This window comes from Pan paniscus, chromosome 9, assembly GCF_029289425.2.
Source record: "Pan paniscus chromosome 9, NHGRI_mPanPan1-v2.0_pri, whole genome shotgun sequence".
Classification (NCBI taxonomy): domain Eukaryota; kingdom Metazoa; phylum Chordata; class Mammalia; order Primates; family Hominidae; genus Pan; species Pan paniscus.
Genome location: NC_073258.2, coordinates 46526633 through 46544292, shown reverse-complemented (window position 1 = coordinate 46544292; position 17660 = coordinate 46526633).

Sequence of the window (17660 nt, the reverse complement as noted above, 5' to 3'; positions counted from 1 at the left end):
CACACCTGCTCCCCTCTCCCTAGGGCCACACCCAGGAAGCTGCAGGGAAGACCTCACAGATCTAGGAGCTGGAGTCACAGCTGGCACTTGGCCTGACGCCCCAAGTGGGCTTGGGCTCACCTAGGGAAAGCTTCCAGCTCTGGCCACTGCTGCTGCCTAGGAAAAGCCAAGGAGGGAAAGCCAGGCGGGCTTCATCCCCTGGGTAGCCCGCAAAGGACTTTCCTGGGGGTCCCCCACAGGTGCCACACAGCCCTTGGCCCCTGGAGGTGCCTGTTCCACTCCTTTTGCTCTAATTACCCATGGTCTGGTCGAATTTGTTATCAGTGTCACTACCACAGCAATGAAGGGTGGGTGTCTGGAGCTGACTGCTAATGCCTGCCTCCTGAGCCTGGCACTTACTAGCTTGGGTGACTTTGACTTCTCTTAGCCTCAGTTTCCTCTTTTGTTAAATGGGCACAACAACAGTACCAGCCTCACACTGTGGTGAGAATTTGGCAAGTTTCTGCACATATAATGCCTGGCACCTAACGGTTACGTGGTAACATCCCTCATGTGTGAGGCTTCATCATCATCACCATCACTATCCTACAACAGCGGTTATTACGGTGAACTGACTTGCAACCTGCCTGGGGAATGAGACACATATTCTGGTTCACAGAGTTGCTGTGGTTGCCGTATGTGGAATTGTTTTTGCAGAATTAGATTTTTTAAGTTAGTTAATTGAGCCACCAGCTCTCCACACCAGAGGTTCCCAGCTCTGGCCCTTAGGACCTGTATGACTTGGGCTTCCGTTTTCTCATCTGTATAGTGGTCCCTCCCTTTCTTCCCAGATTGTGGCCAGGAAGAAAGGAGAAGGTAGCTATTATCACCATCTGCCCGGGAGCCTCAATCATGTCTGATCACTCACCTGGGTCTCCATTTCCGTGTCTGTGAGATGGGTGATGACTCCTATCCAGAGCTTTTGGAATAATTCGAGGCAGTGAGCAAATGTGTGCCTGGCACAATAAATGGTGTCGGATATTACTGTGTTTTTAAATGATTTATTTAACTTTTATTTTCAGTTCAGGGGTACATGTGCATGTTTGTTATATAGGTAAACTTGTGTCATGGGGGTTTGTTGTACAGATTATGTGGCCACCCAGGTATTAAGCCTAGTGCCCATTAGTTATTTTGATATTACCATTCAGGATCAGTTTACCTGTGGAGGTAAATGCACAGAAGCTCCAGGTAATGGCCTCTGGAGAGGGGAATATTGGCTAGCTGAGTTAAGAGGTGACTTAACTCTGACCCTGCCCCTCCCCTAAAGCCCCTCTGCCTTCTAGTTAGTGTCTATAATAGGGGGTCCCACATAGAGTGCCAAACGGGGAGTCCCTGGCTGGAACCAGGCACTGCCAAGAGCACGGGCTTGATCTCTGCAAGCCCAGAAGGAGAGTGAGAGGAGGATGCAAAAGCACGCCCCTAAGGAGTAAGTGCTCATAAATTCATTGGCAAGTAATTTATGGCAGCCAAGTATAACACCTAATGCCTGCCAGTGTGAGAGGTTAATAGGGAAGGTTAAGGAGCACCTGCCGGCTGATTTATGGGCCTGGCCAGTGGCTTTCATCCTGGCTGAGGCTCTGGCTCTGGGCCTGGGGGAGAGGAGGGGAAGGGGCCAGGCCAGGGTGAAGGGGCAGGGAGGGAAAGTGGGGGAGAGGGAGGGTCCAGAGGAGAAGTGCAATAAGAGAGTGGGGAGGGAACCGCGTAGAAAAAAACACAGGAGGGAGCAAGGCAGGCAATAGCAGTAACATCCTCCATACCCCCGCAAGGAGGCGGTGATGGGAATCGTCCACTCGGAGGCCCAGGGGCTTGTCTTGTCTGTGACCCTCATAGGGTCAAAAGGGTTTGCATCCATCAGCGTCACCAGAAAAACAAAATTGAACAAGTACATTCAGTGATGTGAACTGGGGCATGACTTATGTTTGCAAAGAATGAGACAAGTCATCAATTTCCTCATCAACATAAAATTATTATCTGGGGCCAGGACCATAAGGGAGACAGAAGGCATTGAGTCCAGCCACATGGCGGCACCATTACTGCTCAGTGCCCTCATCTGTAGGTGGCGATGGATGCCTGCCTTCAGGAGTGGTTTTGCACATTCAATGAGATTCCAAGGGTGAGGACACTGGCCGTGGTGTCTGGCCTGAAGAGGACGAGATGCAAGAGAGTTGGGTCTGACGTTACTGCTACTGCCTTCCTTGCTCCTTCCTATCTTTTTTTTCTATGCCATTCTCTCCCGACTCTCTTATAGCACTTCCCTGGACACCAAGGCCAGGCTTTTAAAGTTGACATCGAAAACAGCAACTAGCAGCTGGCATAGCCTTCAGTCACTCCGGGGCTCTGGAGGAGCCGTCACAGTGTGTCTGGACACACATCCAGGCTGGACATTTGGGCTGGCACCCCGACTGGCCTCCGAAAAGAGTTAAGCTGACTTTGTCAAAATCAGAAAGATTAACTACAAGGAATGTTGCAAGGATTTTTTAGATGATCTTACAGGTATATATTCACACATAACTGGCCACCCCATTGTCCTGAACACCAGACCCAGAATTCCCTGAGATCCCAGGGCAGCATCATAGGGATGATGGTTACAGCAAGAAACCCAGGCCCCCACACACTCAGCACTTTCCCACCCACCAGCCCACCCTGTCCTCCTGGCTTCCCGAAAGGCAGTGTCACTATGAGGAACCTGGGCTCAGAGGGGCCGAGCAACTTGCCCAAGGTCGCACAGCCAGTGAGTGTGTGCAGAGCCAGGAGGCGACGCCAGTTTCTCGGCCCCAGGCTCAGGGCTTTCCCCATGTGCATTGCTGTATTTTCCCAGAGGTCCTCGGCAACACACATTCCAGGGAGGTGGGGAGGGGCAGGGACAGCCCCACTGGGCACACTTCCAGGGTGCTCCCACCCTCACCCCAAGAACTAGCCAAGAACTAGCACTCCCTGGCCTGGCTCCTTCCCGCTCTGTTCTCTGTGTCTCTCCCTCACCCCTTTGCATTTTCTGCCCCTGGGAGTGTCGCCCCACATCCTGTTCTGCCCATACAAACACCCATTCCCCAAAAGTGGAGGTTGGGGAAGCTTTTCCTGATCCATAGCTTCTGGTTCCCCTGAGACCATCCCACTCACCTCCTGAGGGAGGAGCCATGCTCACAGTCTTGGGCTGGGCTGTGAGTATTCCCTCCCTCCCTCCACACACACGCCTTCATGAACACAACCTCCCACGTGCACGTGAACACACACATGCAGACATGTGCACACAGGTAGAGAACACACATGCACACAAGTTAATCCTTGAAAGTCAAGCCAGTGCATAGCCCCTCCAGACATGAGCCACAAACCAAAAAACAACATCCAGAAGTCGCTTGAAATTTCATTCAAATGTTCACTGCAGATTCACAAGAAAAGGACTATTATATTCATCTATTCGTTATATATTCACAGATAACACGGAGAAACACCTTAGAGACTGTCCTCCCTCGCCCCAGGCACCGAGGATGGCAGGTGCCCTCCCTAGTCTCCTCTTCACTCCCCCAACCCCAGCCTGCACCTTCCCCTTGCTGTACTTTTTCCTGCTTCCCATGAGCTCTGCAGCCTTTCCCATATTAAATGAGGCAATTTTTCCAGCTTCTCTGCCCCTCGCCCTCCCTTCACAATTACTCTGATCCACAGCGGGGTGGGGTGGAGGTGGAGTAAGAGGACATCAATGCTCAGGCCTTAGTATTTTACACACACACACACACACACACACACACACACACACACACACACACAGTCTTAGAGGATCCCTCCCAGCTTGCCAATCCCTGGCTCTCAAGGCAATCACACCCTGTGTTCAGTCCGAGCCCTCATCCCTTCCTTCTGCCCACCAGGCTTCCAGGCTGCCATGCTGTGTTGGCGGGGAGGAAAACTGGATGTGGCATCCTAAGTCCTGGCCCAGTTTCTGCTTTACCACTTCCTAGCCATGTGAGTCCAGAGCGGTCCCTCAGACACCCTGGAAAGCCACGTGTCTGCAAGGCCAGACCTGCATGGGCTTTACAGCCAGATCCAGACTTGAATGCCAGCTCTGCTGTGTTTTTGCTGTGTGTCTTTAGGCAAGTGCTCAACCTCTCTGAGCTTTGATTTCTTCATTATAAAGTGGTATATAATGACAATGACCTGACTGGTTGCTGTAAAAATTACAGAAAATAAGATTGTAGGGTCATGAATACAAATATTCAGGAGACGTTTCTTCAAACACAAGAAGGGCAGCAAGTTTTCATCGTTGAAGAGGCCTCTGTTTCCAACAGGATATTCAGCACAAGGGAAGTCAGATGAGTGAGACGAGGCGGTTGTGGAGCAGAAGAACATCACGGATTTTACTCAAACGTTCAGGGTTAGAGTCCCAGCTCTGCTCTTCCTGTGTGCCTTTCGTCAAGGCTCCTGGCCTCTTCTCAGCCTTAGTTGCCTTTTCTGCAAGACGGGGATGATCGTAGTATCCTCCTATAAGACAACTCTGAAGATTTCCGTTCATTCAGGCAAAAAAGTTCATATTCACTGAACACTTGTTCTGTGTTAAGCTCTCCTCCAGGCCCTGGAGACAGAGCAGAGCAAACACATGATTCCTCACATTACAAGAACAGATGAGTAAACAAATACATAAACCAGGTAACTGCAGCTGGTGCCGAGTGCTCTGAAGAATTAAAGCAGGTGGGGAGGGAGCTAACTTGGATTGGGTGGCCCAGAAGAGGGAATCTATGGAACAAGCCCAGAATTGGGTCTGGCTCTTAATGGGTACTAAGTAAATACTACTGACTGTTAATTATTACTAATGGTCAGATATGCAGCTTGATCTGCAAGGGCTTCTGGGAGTAAGCAGGAGTTTGCCTGACAGCCACAGGTCTTGCTGCCCTCAGTTTGACAAGGGAGAGATGTCTGAGGGATGGCGCCGCCAGGGTAAAGGCCTGGCTTGCTTCAGCTGCCATGCTGTTTCTGGACATTCCCGCGCCTCCTCCTCCTCCAGCCTCCATCGGGCTTTCATTTCCTCAGGCGGAGGCTGAGCGCCAGCCCCTGCTGCCAGCCTGGACTGAACATCAGAGACCAGAACCATTTGCCGCGGGTTTCACGGGGTGTAAAGTGCTCAGCACCCATTAAAGCTAGAGGGGCAGCAGGGTGGGGGCTGAGATCCTGCCTAAAAGGCTCAGAAACACTTCTTTAGAAAGAGCCAAGATCAGCCCTGATCGCTGGCTTTGCCCTGGAACTGTTTATCTCAGCTTTAAAATGCCATGGGCCAGGCTGAGAGCTTGTAAAAAGGGAAAATACATATTGTCCTCATGGAGGAGGAGTGAGGTGGTCTCCCTGAGAGCTCCCCAGTACAGGCAATGCAGCTTTCTGCCAGTCCATCCATCTAGAGCAGCTATTAGGCACCATCTGTGTGTAGACCCTAAGAGGCACTGCAACATCGGATACGGTATCTGCTTGTTGGATACCCGGGGAAAGAAGGATAAGGAAAAACATTTAGACGTGCCTACTGTGTGCCAGCCTTTCTCATCATTTCCTTCAATCCTCAAATAATGCATCAAGACCACCATTACCTCCTCATTTATCAAATAAAAGAAAACAGAAGCCCAGAGAGGTTAAGTAACTCACCTGAGGTTGCACAGCTAATAAGTGGCAGAAGTGGCAGAGGGAGAATTTGAAACCTTGATGGAGGAACACTTTTCCTCCACAGAGAAAGTGAAGGAAGGGCAAGGGGTGGAGGTAAGTGGAGGAAGGACACCCCTGCCCAGCCAGCTGACTATGTCCAGGGATCAAAGAGTGGCAGGTGTACAGCCAGGTACCCTCCTATCCTGGAAAGTGACAGTGGAGCGCTAACCTGAGCCAAGCATTTCCCATGACCTTTCTCAAATAACCCCACCCCCGACCCAATTACTAAAGTCCCCAGTGTACCGATGAGAACACTGAGGCCCCGTGCCAATAAGCGGCAGAGCCCAAATCATTCTGATTCCAGTGTCTGACCCACTCACTACCCATGTGACTCACAACCATTGTGTTAAGTGTCACCCTCCATGTCTGAGGCACTTTGCAGTTTACAAGCTAATAATGTTTTTTCCATTCATTATCTCCACTTATGATTTGAGCAAGCCTTGGGCAAAAAAGAGGGCATCACCCAGAGCTCAGGCTCTCATCAGTGGCCCCATGGAAAGGCAAGCAGGAAGGGCTGGGAGTTGGTAAGAAGGAAGGGTTGATGGTGGGAGGACATTGGGGAGGCTCCACAGCCAAGGGACAGGAAGCTTGGCCGTAAGCAGCCATGAGGCTTTGAGACCCTTAGTCTCAACCTTCCAGGAAGCAGCCCTTACATCTTTGGCATCCCTCACCTTTCCTTCTGACCTGGTGCCAAAGGAACAGACTACATGACCTAAACAACCTCTCCTCTGGCCTGTGTCCTTGGTATAAGAAATCTGGAATGCGAAACCTGTGAACGAGATGGGGCTTGTGAACTGATTTCCATCTGATTTTAACCCATTCAGATCCACAGGGGAAAATAATGAACCATTCCCATAATAGCTGCCTTAATGGCAGTAACTCAGATATAACGAAAGGGAATTCTCCAACCAGTTCTACTTAATTCATTTGTTCCTTCCTTCATTCATTCAACATTCCTTGCTCTGAGTCTGTTCTAGCCAACATCTACATTACAGGTGATGGGTGGAGAGAATGAACACTGTTCAGGGGAGGGGCACATCACTCCAGTAGAGAAGATTAAGAGGAAACTTCCAGAAGATGAGGCTTGAGCTATGCCTCCAAAGCTGCTGGGGAGAAGGGAGAAGGGCATTTTAGGCAGAACATTCCAGAAACCCTCTGGGGACCCATCTTGGCAGGACCCAGCTGGGGCCTAACCCCAGCTACTTCCTAGAGCTGAGGCCACTAGCCCTTCCTGATAAGGTGTCATGATTTCCTTCCTTCCTTTCCAAGTGTTGGCTCCCCAATTTGTAGAGGCTTTATTAAAAACACACAGTTAATGGTTAGGAAAGAGGAGGCATTTTTGCTTCTCTCTCCCCACCCCTCCCCACCCTGAGCCCCCACTCTGGCTGGAATGCAGCCATCAAAATAAACATTAAATGCAAAATGCCAGAGCTGAGTTATTACTTGCGAGGGTGCTGGGAGAAAAATTTATAGCAACATTACAGTGTTTTGTTAAAAATCTCTTAATGCACCAAAATGGGAAGGTGTGTGTGTTTTTTATTAAAATGTTACACTCTATAAATCCGATCTGCAGGAAGGACACAGGTGGCGACCCAGGGACTCAGCTGAGGAAGCTGTCACTTCTATCTTTGGAGCCGTCCTCATCCTTGGCTCTGGAAGTAGCCTCTCCCCAGCCTCTCCTCCTCCATACCATCTCCTTTTCTTTGAGAAAAAGCTTACTCCTCCCTTACCACCAAGGGAGGAGAAGCCACGAAAGGGTGTGACGATCTTTGTGCAACTTCCCAATACCCTCGGGGTCTGGTGAAAAGTTGCAATTTTGTTAAAAAGCCTCTCTGAGCAATAGAGTCCCCCACAGCGCCCTTATGAAGTTTGTCTGACGTGGGGTGAAATTTCCTGTTGGTCCATTTTCACAAATTTAGATTCTGGCTGATGCTGCATTTTCCAAGGGCTTCTTTATAAAAAGGCAACCACTGTCTGTCTCTAGCCTTCTGCTCTGGAATGTCCTTCCTCAAAATGGTAGATGATATCACTGGGGCCAAATGGCAGTTTTCTTTTCTCCTTTTAACCATATGTAGGTGTGTCCTCCCTTAAAAGAAGAGAACTATAGGAATTTGGATTTACAGAACAAGGTTGGTTGTTTTTCTCTCCATCTTTCAAATAGTGATATCAAAGGATTCCTTAGTGGCATTAAAACTGCAACTCCTAGATTGGACAGGGGCTTGAAGACCCCCTAAATTTTATGTGAAAATGGGAGTATGCAACAATAATGGGTTGAATGGTAACCCCCAAAAGATATGTCCTAGTCCTAACCCCCACTACCTTAGAATGTGATATGACTTTATTTGGGAAAAGGGTATTTGCAGCTTAATTAAATTAAGGCTGTCAAAATGAGATCATTCCAGATTATCCGGGTGGGCCCTACATTCAATGACAAGTATCCTTATCAGAGACTGAAGAGAAGGAGACCGAGAGAAGAAGGCCTTGGGAAGACAAAGGCAGGGATTGGAGTAATGAAGTCACAAGGAAAGCTTGGGGACCCGGAAGCTGGGAAAAGGAAAGGAAGATTCTTTCTTAGAGCCTTTGGAGGAACATGACCCTGCGGGAACTTTGATCTTCCACTTCCCGCTTCCAGAGCTGGGAGGGAAGAAATTTTGGTCCACCACGTTTGCTTCAATTTGTTAAGGAAGCTCTCAGAAACTAATACAGCATCTATCTGCATCTTTCCAGAAAGAGGGTCCTCAACTTTCATCAGATCATCAAAGAAACGTCTCCCCTAGAAAGCCGAAGAGGCATGGATGTAAAATATTTGTGTGAATTGCATGTATTTCTAGAGTCACTGCTCCTGCAGGATGGAAACCGTACCTATAATTTGGAAGGCGGGATCAGCAAACACCCTCAACCTGGGCCTGGAGATGGAGGTCTCTGTCCCATAGTCCTTCTCACTCCCTTCCCTACTCTCTCCCACACTGATTCTGTAGGTTCTGGGTAAGCACCCGACTCCACTTCCTCAGCTCCCAAGTCTTTTGAGATCAACTTCGCAATCATCTGGGAAGCAGCTCTTTCTAAAAGCATTGAAAAGCCCTGGTGTCTACCTTGTCTACCTGCATAGCATCTCAGCTCCAAGGGCAAGCAATCCTTTAAAAAGGAAAATAGGTCCTTTGGTGATGATGCAAATGTTTTGGAACCTCTCTAGACCGATGGTTGTTGTACCACACTAAGAATATGCTAAACGCCACAGAATTGTTCACTTTAAAAGGTTAATTTTATGTTATGTGAATTTCACCTTTAAAAAATGAGGAGTGGAGGGGGAGGGAAATCAGCATCAATTGCTTCCCTAGGTGCAATAATTAACAAAGCTCATTTTGCACCCCACTCCTCGTCTCTAAGAAATGAAACAGTGCTAGTTAACTTGGCAAGAGAAAGGGCAAGACCAGTGATTTATTTTAGAGGCAAATCCTGAAAGGACTGGATTGGCCACACTTGGGAGCCGAGGGACCATCAAAGAGCAGGTCATGTGGCCCCGGGGCCCCATTGGAAGAGGATCTGGGGAAATCTAGCCACTACTTCATTTGAATTCGACTGGACAGGAGGTCAGGGTGGCTTCTAGAATTGCATCTTCCTCCAAGCTCTGCGAAACCTGCAACCTTCCCAAGTGAGAATAAGAACTGAAGTTAAGGGAGCATCTACCCACGTGATCTCTGATCCTCACAGCTTTCCTAGGAGATAGAAATAATCACGTCCATTTCACAGGTGAAGAAACGGAGGCACAGAGAGAAGTGACTTGCCCAAGATGGCACAACCACAGACCACGGATTAGCAACCAGCTCTGCCTGGCTTTACTAAAGCTCGCGCGCGCGTTTTCCACCACCCTTTGAAAAACTCGACCGGGACCTGTAAACGAATTCAATTTAGAGAAAGCAGCGAGGAGTTTCCTCGCTCCTGAGCATGGCAGAGCACCTGAGGGAAAAGGTTTGAGAGAGAGGAAGCTTGGTGTCCAGGCCCTGAAGCACGTCACTGCGCAGACACAGCCAGGACACGGTACCAGGCTCTCCAGCCAAAGCTCGTTCCACAGCCAACCCCTGAGGACGAGTAGTTTCCTGGGTGTTTCCGGCGGGCGGCTCCTCCTCGGGACGCGGCCCAGCCTCCTTCAGGCCCCAAGACCTTGAGTGAGGACCGAGAGAGAGCGCATTGCGCGGGTCGGCTGAGATGCGCGGGGCGGGGGGCGGGGGGTGGAGCAGTGCCGCTCGAGAAGTTCAACGAAGAAGCCACCTCCCAGCGACCTCCGGAGCTTGCTTCCTCCGGGCCTCGCCTCTTTGCTCCGGGAGTGGCCCGAGTGGCACACGAGGCTATGGCTTTGGGTGTTTCTTTTTATCCCATCAGTTGCCCTTGTGGTTTTGCAAGTCGGTTCGCTCCGGTCTTAGTCGACCTGGGAGCGCGCGCCGCCCTAAGTTTCCCCAAGGCCTGGGGGTGGAGAAACAAAGCCGCTGCGCTGCGCTTCCGCCCATAGATCGGTAATCAGGGCCCTTGGACTCAGTTTTGGACCGAGGGGTCGACGCCAGGAGAGGTGTCAGTTCGCCCGCAGTTGCGCGCTCTGGGCCTGCTCTGGGCGTGTGGGGGGAGTATGGAGAGGCCAGCTGTGCGCCCGTGGGTCCTGGGGAAGGAAGGACCTCAGGAGGGGTGGGAGAGAGGGTCGAGGTCTGGCCACTGGAATCCTCAGATACTACGGGCCGGATCGGGGGAGTTGCACAGGCTGGACGCAGCTAATGAGTAGCAGGAGGCAATCGAAATATAATCACCACCACCACTTACTAAGCACCTACTCTGTGCCGCGCACTATGCCAAGCAGCCTCATGTTTGTCCCCCTCCTTCTGTCTCTTTCTGTGGCTAAGGTTACCCTAGTACTTCTCCTGTGCATTCCCCTCGGCTCTGCCCTCCCCGATGTCCGCCTCGCTCCTCTCAGCCCCCCTCCCTGCCAGTCACAAGCCTCGGGATTATGCGATCAGAATGTGCGCTCCGGCTGCCTCCTATGACAGGTGCTAGGGCAGGGACCCCTCCCTCCGGAGGCAGGCGGCAGGAGGGCAGGGTGGGGGAGGTTGCAGGAGGCTGCCGGGATAAAGACAGCAGGCCTGGGAGCCGGCAGCCCTGGGCTGGAGGGTCAACCTGACCTCTTGCTGGCCCAGTGACTTCGGGAAAACGGCAATGCGTGTCTGGGCTCCCCTTTCCCTAACAGTAAAACAGGGACATAGACCCTACTCCACAAGGCAGTAGTAAGCTCACGAAGCGAATCAAGGAAGGTGAAGAAGGTGCTACTTAAAGTGCCAGGTGGGTCAGAGCCGGGAGATGGAGAGCAGCAGAGACCCTACCCCTAAGACCTTCTCCCACTCAACACACGCCCTCCATCTCCCTGAGCACCGACAGGAAGGGCTGGACCGTGGGAGTTATTAATTCCTTTGGCTTTTTCACTCCTGGTGCTTTGAAAGGACCCTGACCCAGGGCGAGCTGTGGGTAGAAGAAGCGGGTGAATATAACCCATTTTCCCAGCTGTTGAAGGTCAGGAACCCCAAATGATCACTTCAGGGGCTTTTCAGCCTGGGCTAGGGTATCTAAAACAGCAGTCTCCAATATGGAAATGGTGGGAAAATCTGAAGTCAGCATGATCTCATTTAATCTAAGCAGCCATCCTATGAAGTAGGTACTGGGCTATTATTATCCCCATTTCACAGAAGGAGAAACTGAGTTCCCTGAAGGCAGTCACTTACAGGCATTACACAGCCAGTAAGCAGCACAGCTGGGATTCAAAGCTGGGCTCCTCACCACTAATGTAGCCACTGTCCGAGCATTTTGCTGCCTCCTTCCTTCCCACTTTGCCACCCCACAGGCCTCCCCGCTATCACAGAGGCCTCACTCCAGCTCTGTCCTGGAGGGAATCCAGAAGCCCCCTCCCAATCCAGAGACCATACTGGGGACGGAGGGAGGGTTGGAATGGGAGTCAACACAGCTGCCACTGACTGCCCACCAACTCTTGGGGTGGGGGGAGGGGCAGGTGGACAGACAAATGAAACCTTAGAGAAGAAGGACTCTTGGAGGCCCAGGGCCATAGTTGTGGGGAGGAGACAAGGGAATTATGGACCATGCTCCCTCCTGTGAGTGAAGCCATGGCACAAGGTTGAACAATGGGCTCTGGGGACTGGAGGAGAGTAGGAGTGGGGAAAGGAGGGAGGGAGGTGTGGACGCAGAGCCAAGCTTGAGTATCAGCCAGAGAGAATCAAGAAGCCAGCCCTCTCCCGTCCTCATGGAAGCCTGCCCCTTTGACTCTCTCCAGCTTCAGCTTGGTTTTCTGAATGGTGGGATGGAAGGACCACCCCTTCCTTACCAGACAGAGGTGCTACCCACCCCAGAAGAGCCCTCTTCCCCAAACCCACAGGCTGTCAGTTGGGCAGTGCCAGGCTGGGCATGTAGACCTTTGCATTGCAGAATGAAAGGGAGGAGGGGGAAGGGAGTGAGGTCCAGGCCTGAGGGAACCGAGACAACTCTGGGAAGAGGGATGCTTTGTCCCAAGGGCCAGCTCTGCCCAGGACAGTGGAGCTTAACCTTCTGGGGGCCAGGAACTCCTTGGAGATTCTACTAAGAGCATTGAGCCCTCCCCCACTCTCCAGAGCCAGGCACAAGCAGACACAGTTTGAAGGGTCTTCAGATACCCTGGCCATCACACTCCTTTGCCTCCACCTCCCCAGCTGAGAAATGGGTAGAACATTCCTACTGGCTTCCCTGGAACTACGGCTGAATAAAGGCAGATCCACTTCTCCTGCCAAGCACCTCAAGAAACTGAGGCCTCGCGTCTGCCCAGGAGGTGCCTGAGGACCCTGGATAGGACCCTGGATAGGCGCTGCGTTTGGCCCACCTCTTCCACCACCAATCTTTTGCAGCCACATTTTGAAACCTTAAAGGACCAGCTTCCGGGAGAGAAGGGACGGGGAGAAAACAAGTAGGCACACGGGGCTTCCCTCCAAACACCTGGCCTGGGGTTTGGCTAATGACGTGGGAATTATGTGAGGACTTAAAATATCTGTGCTTTCCTCGGCTGTAACCGATCTGCAAAGGGTGGACGGGCTCAGACCCCAGAGGCCGACTTCCGGTTTCAACAACTTCCTCTCGGTTCAACAAGAATTAAGGTGGCCACCGAACAGGGTGGAGAGCTCGCCTCCAGGGCTTTCGAGCCAGGTTTTCCGCGGGTCCCCGGAGCTCCTCTCCCCGCCCTGCGCTCTTGGCCTTGCCCTTGCCAGAGAGGGCGGGGCACCAGGTTCCATCGCGCACCCGGACTTCGCCTTCAGGCGAGAACCCCAGCCCCCGCGCGGAAAAGCGGGCGGCCGGCTCCCCAAGAGCAGAGATGCAGAGCCTGGAAGCGAATAGGCAGGGCAAAGGTGTGCGTCTCCCTCCAGCGGGCGCGGGCGGCGGGGTTGGTCAGTTTGTAAAACCTCCAATCCGCTCCTGCTTTGTGCTTCATAGACGCGGGGTACCAAACAGCGTGTGAGCGGCTGGAACGCCTCGTTTATCCCGCACCTCTGGGATCCGCGCTGTTCCCAGATAAATGAAGGTGTGCCCCTGAATGCGGGTTTCCTTTACGACCCCCTCACTCCCCTGCCTCATTCAACACAATATGCTGGGCAGGAGAGACGCAGCTGCGAAGGCCTCTCCCAGCGCTTGATTCCCCAGAGTCCACTAGCCCGAGTTCCGGAAATGGCTAAGCCCCTAAACTCGGGGTGCAAGTCCCAGCGTGAGGTGGGCGAGGAGGAAGGGCGGGCGACGCTGGGGCGCTGCTGGGGCCCTGCTGAGCCGGCACAGATCGGGTCCCACGCCTGCTCCCCCGAGGTCCGCCCGCGGTCTCAAAGCCCCTAAGCGACCCCTGCTCTTTGCAGCGCCTGGAGAGCACTCGTCGTGGGCAGTGCCTCCCCCCCTGCCTCTATCCGACTGGAGGCTCGGTTTGGCGCGGCGGCGTCCACATTCCGGGGAGATTGGGGCAGGGGCTGCGGCGGCTGGGGACCGGTGCCCAGGGCCGATGCTGACCTCCTCCCGGCGGAGGACGTGGTGAGTCACGCGGTCGGCTGGGTCTGGCGAGCGCGCCGAGGACCCGCGCGGACTCGCTGCTCTCGCGCCCGCCCTGGCGGCTCTGGAGAAGTGGCAGCTTTTCTGCGAGCCCTGGAGGTCCAAAGGAGTTAGGAACCTTTTGGTCCGCCGGTCCCCCGTAGTGTTTGGCTCCAGGGATTTCTGATAACTCGCACAGTGGTTAAGACCATAGTTTCTGACGTTGGATCGCCTGAGTTCGAATCCCAAGTCCTCTGCTTTGCTGTGTGGCCCCGAGCTATTACTTCACTTGTCTGTGTTTCGATTTCGTAACCATTATAGAATGAGAATAATAGTTCCACCATAAGGCTATTGTTAGGATTGCAAAGATCTCAGTGTGCAAGGGCTGACTTGTAATGTAACAGTTGCCGATAGGCTGTGGCTATTACGTTGTTATTTCTAGAGTGTGAGGTGAGTGCACAGGGTTCCTTAGGACAGGAGGGTTCCCATGCAAGACTTAGAAGCTTCTCGGCTTCATATCTTGACTCTTCCCGTCTTTTCTGCCGGTGTCCAAAGTGTCCTTTCAGCCACCCCACACTTCAGTTATTGTAGCCTTCTGCCATTTGCAGAGCTGGCAACTTCCAGCCAAGTGCTGCACAGGGCTCGCTGATGTGGGCGTAGTCCCCATTTGACTCACATGGAAGTCAAGGCTTGGGTCAGTCAGGCAAGGAGCCGGGGTGCCCCTCATCACACGTCCACAGTGCTCAGCCAGGGTGGCAGTGCAGTAGATAACTGGGGAGTAGAGGGCAGCTCAGACTGAAGGTGGTGGCTCTGCCGGGTGCAGTGACTCACACTTGTAATCCCAGCACTTTGAGAGGCCAAGGTGGGTGGATCACGAGGTCAGGAGATTGAGACCATCCTGGCTAACACAGTGAAACCCCGTCTCTACTAAAAATACAAAAAATTAGCCGGGCATGGTGGCACACACCTGTAGTCCTAGCTACTCAGGAGTCTGAGACAGGAGAATCACTTGAACCTGGGAGATGGAGGTTGCAGTGTGCCAAGATCGTGCCACTGCACTCCAACCTGGGCGACAGAGTGAGACTCCATCTCAAGGGAAAGAAAGAAAGAAAAAAAGAGAGAGAGAGAGAGAGGGGGAGGGAGGAAGGAAGGAAGGGAAAAAAAGGAGGGAGGGAGGTAAGGAAGGAAAGAAGGAAGGAAAGGAAGGAAGAGAGAGAGAAGGAAGGAAGGAAGGGGAGAAGGAGAGACAAGGAAGGAAGGAAGGAAGGAAGGAAAAAAGGACAGAGGGAGGGAAGGAAGGAAAGAAGGAAGGAAGGAAAAGAGAGAGAAGGAAGGAAGAAAGGAGAGAGAGGGAAGGAAGGAAAAAGAACGAGAAAAGAAAGAAAGAAAAGAAAGAAAAAGAGTCTGCTGTGCTCTCTCCACACTGGGCACCCTCTAACCAACTCAATCCCCCACCCTTGGGCTCTACCGGAGCCACCAGGACTGGGCAGCTACCCCCCCAGCCAGGGGCAGTCCTCTGGGCTATTCATTCAATCATCTATTCAACATATTTTCTGAGCAGCCCTGTGTGCCAAGTACTACACTCAGTACTGGGGAGACAGTGGCCAGGGACTTGCATTCTAGGAAGAACACAGACAATAAACCAAGTACATTAACAAATGTGGGAGATAATATCAGATCACGGTAGACGCTATGGAGGAAAAAGAAGATGTGACAGGGGTAGCTAGGGTGGCAAAGGAAGGCCTCAGCGAGGAGGTGACACCCAGCACTAGGGTTGAGGAAGAAAGGCTTTTCTTCACCATGTTCCCACACCCTTCCCAAGTGTGGAGCCTGGAGCCTGAGGCCACAGAATGTGGACGCTGCCTCCTGGAGGGCTGACTGGGAGAAGCAAAAGGGAGGGAGAAAGGGGCAGCCAGTGGAGCATTTGCCAGGGGTGGGAGTGCAGGACTAGAAGCAGTTATCATAGCCTTCCACCATTTGCAGAGCTGGCAACTTCCAGCCAAGTGGTGCACATGACTTCATGACTTGCTGAGGTGGGTGTGTAGTCCCCTGGGTCTCCCAGTACACAGTGAAGTAACTGGGCATGCAGAAACTGCCTGGCGTGTGAAGGAACCTGACAGGAATCAGGCAGCAAGCCAGGGAGAGCCTCAGCTGCGGGAGAAATAACGCACCTGGAGAGCAGCAGTCAGGCCCAGACTCAGGCTCCAGCACTCTCCCTGTGGCCAGAAAGCTGGAAGGATGCCCTACATCCTTGCTCAAGAACCAGATGGGAGTGGTTCCACTTTCAACTACGGAAGGACCAATAGAGGAACAAATGATTGAACACAAACAGAAATAACCAGCTGCTCTTATTAGCACAGTCCCTGGAATGTTTTGGAAGGGACCTAGGAGAGGGAGTCGGTGTAGGTTTGCATGAGGGCTTCAGGTCACACATTCAAAGGACTTGCCCGGAACGTTGTCCCCAAGGCACTTTCTCACTTGTTGGCACTCGCTCATTCTTCCTGGATGCATCTATAAGATAAAATGTGGAGGACTAAAGGCGCTCGTTCCAAGGACACAGGGTCTCAGGCAAGACAGGAAAGATTCTGGCTTAGGGCATGAAATCCTTGGGTTTGAATATCCAGGTGGTCAGGGAAAGGTTGAATAGCAAGGCAGTAATTAAACAGGTAATACAAGCTCAGAGTGTTTAGGTGGTAAGAGGCGAGGTGATGCTCAAAAAATGCTTCATGAAACACAGCAAATTTTTGCATTGGGTGCGCCTGGTTCAGAGGTTCTAGGAAGAGTGTACAATTGCAATTGCTCCTGTCTCGGGGTTGTCATCCCCACCCCAACCCTCTCCACCACAATTTGCCTCTCATAGTCCTTCCCTCATTTTTTAGACAGGAATGGAGGTGGAGAAAGAAGTGGGGGTATTGCCACCACCTTCTGGGTGCCTACAGGCAGCTGCTGGGCACAGGAGACTGGAGTAGGCTGCTGGCTTGGAACTCCTTGACAAAAAAATGCATCTCTAAGCCCCTGGGAACCATAGGACACTTTCATTCATTCACTCAACAAGCATTTTATGAGTGCCAAGCCCTACAGTGAACAAGACAGACCTGGCCCCTGCTGTGAGAAAACTCACTGCTCTCAAGGCACAGGCTCAGGAAGGTCCAGCACGCTGTTAATTCCGCTACTTGATTTTTGAAGAGGGGGTGGGTGGGTGACCAGCTGTCCTTGACTAAGGGAAACCAAAGAAAGAGTCTCAGAACTTGGTGCTGCACTGAGCAGTTGGAATAAACTGAGGTGATAGAGTCCTACAGCCCCAGGTTTAATCTTTATTTTATTTTATTTTATTTTATTTATTTATTTTTGAGACGGAGTCTCGCCCTGTCGCCCTGTCGCCCATGCTGGAGTGCAGTGGCACAAACTCGGCTCACCGCAAGCTCCGCCTCCCTGGTTCACGCCATTCTCCTGCCTCAGCCTCCCAAGTAGCTGGGACTACATGCATCTGCCACCACGTCTGGCTAATTTTTGTATTTTTAGTAGAGACAGGGTTTCACCGTGTTAGCCAGGATGGTCTCGATCTCCTGACCTTGTGATCCATCCTCCTTGGCCTCCTAAAGTGCTGGGATTACAGGTGTGAGCCACCGCGCCTGGTCCAGGTTTAATCTTTTATTCCACAAATATTTGTGGGGTGCCAGGCACGTAGGAGGCTGCCCTGGGGCAACTAGTGGGGTTGAGATACACTCATAGCCAGGCAACCAGACAACCACGAGATCTGGGACGGAGATGAGGCAAACGGAAGCGTCAACTTAAACTAGGAGAGACGGGAAGTCTTCCTAGAGGAAGATGCTCTAGGCTGAACTCTGAATCATTAGCCAGACAAA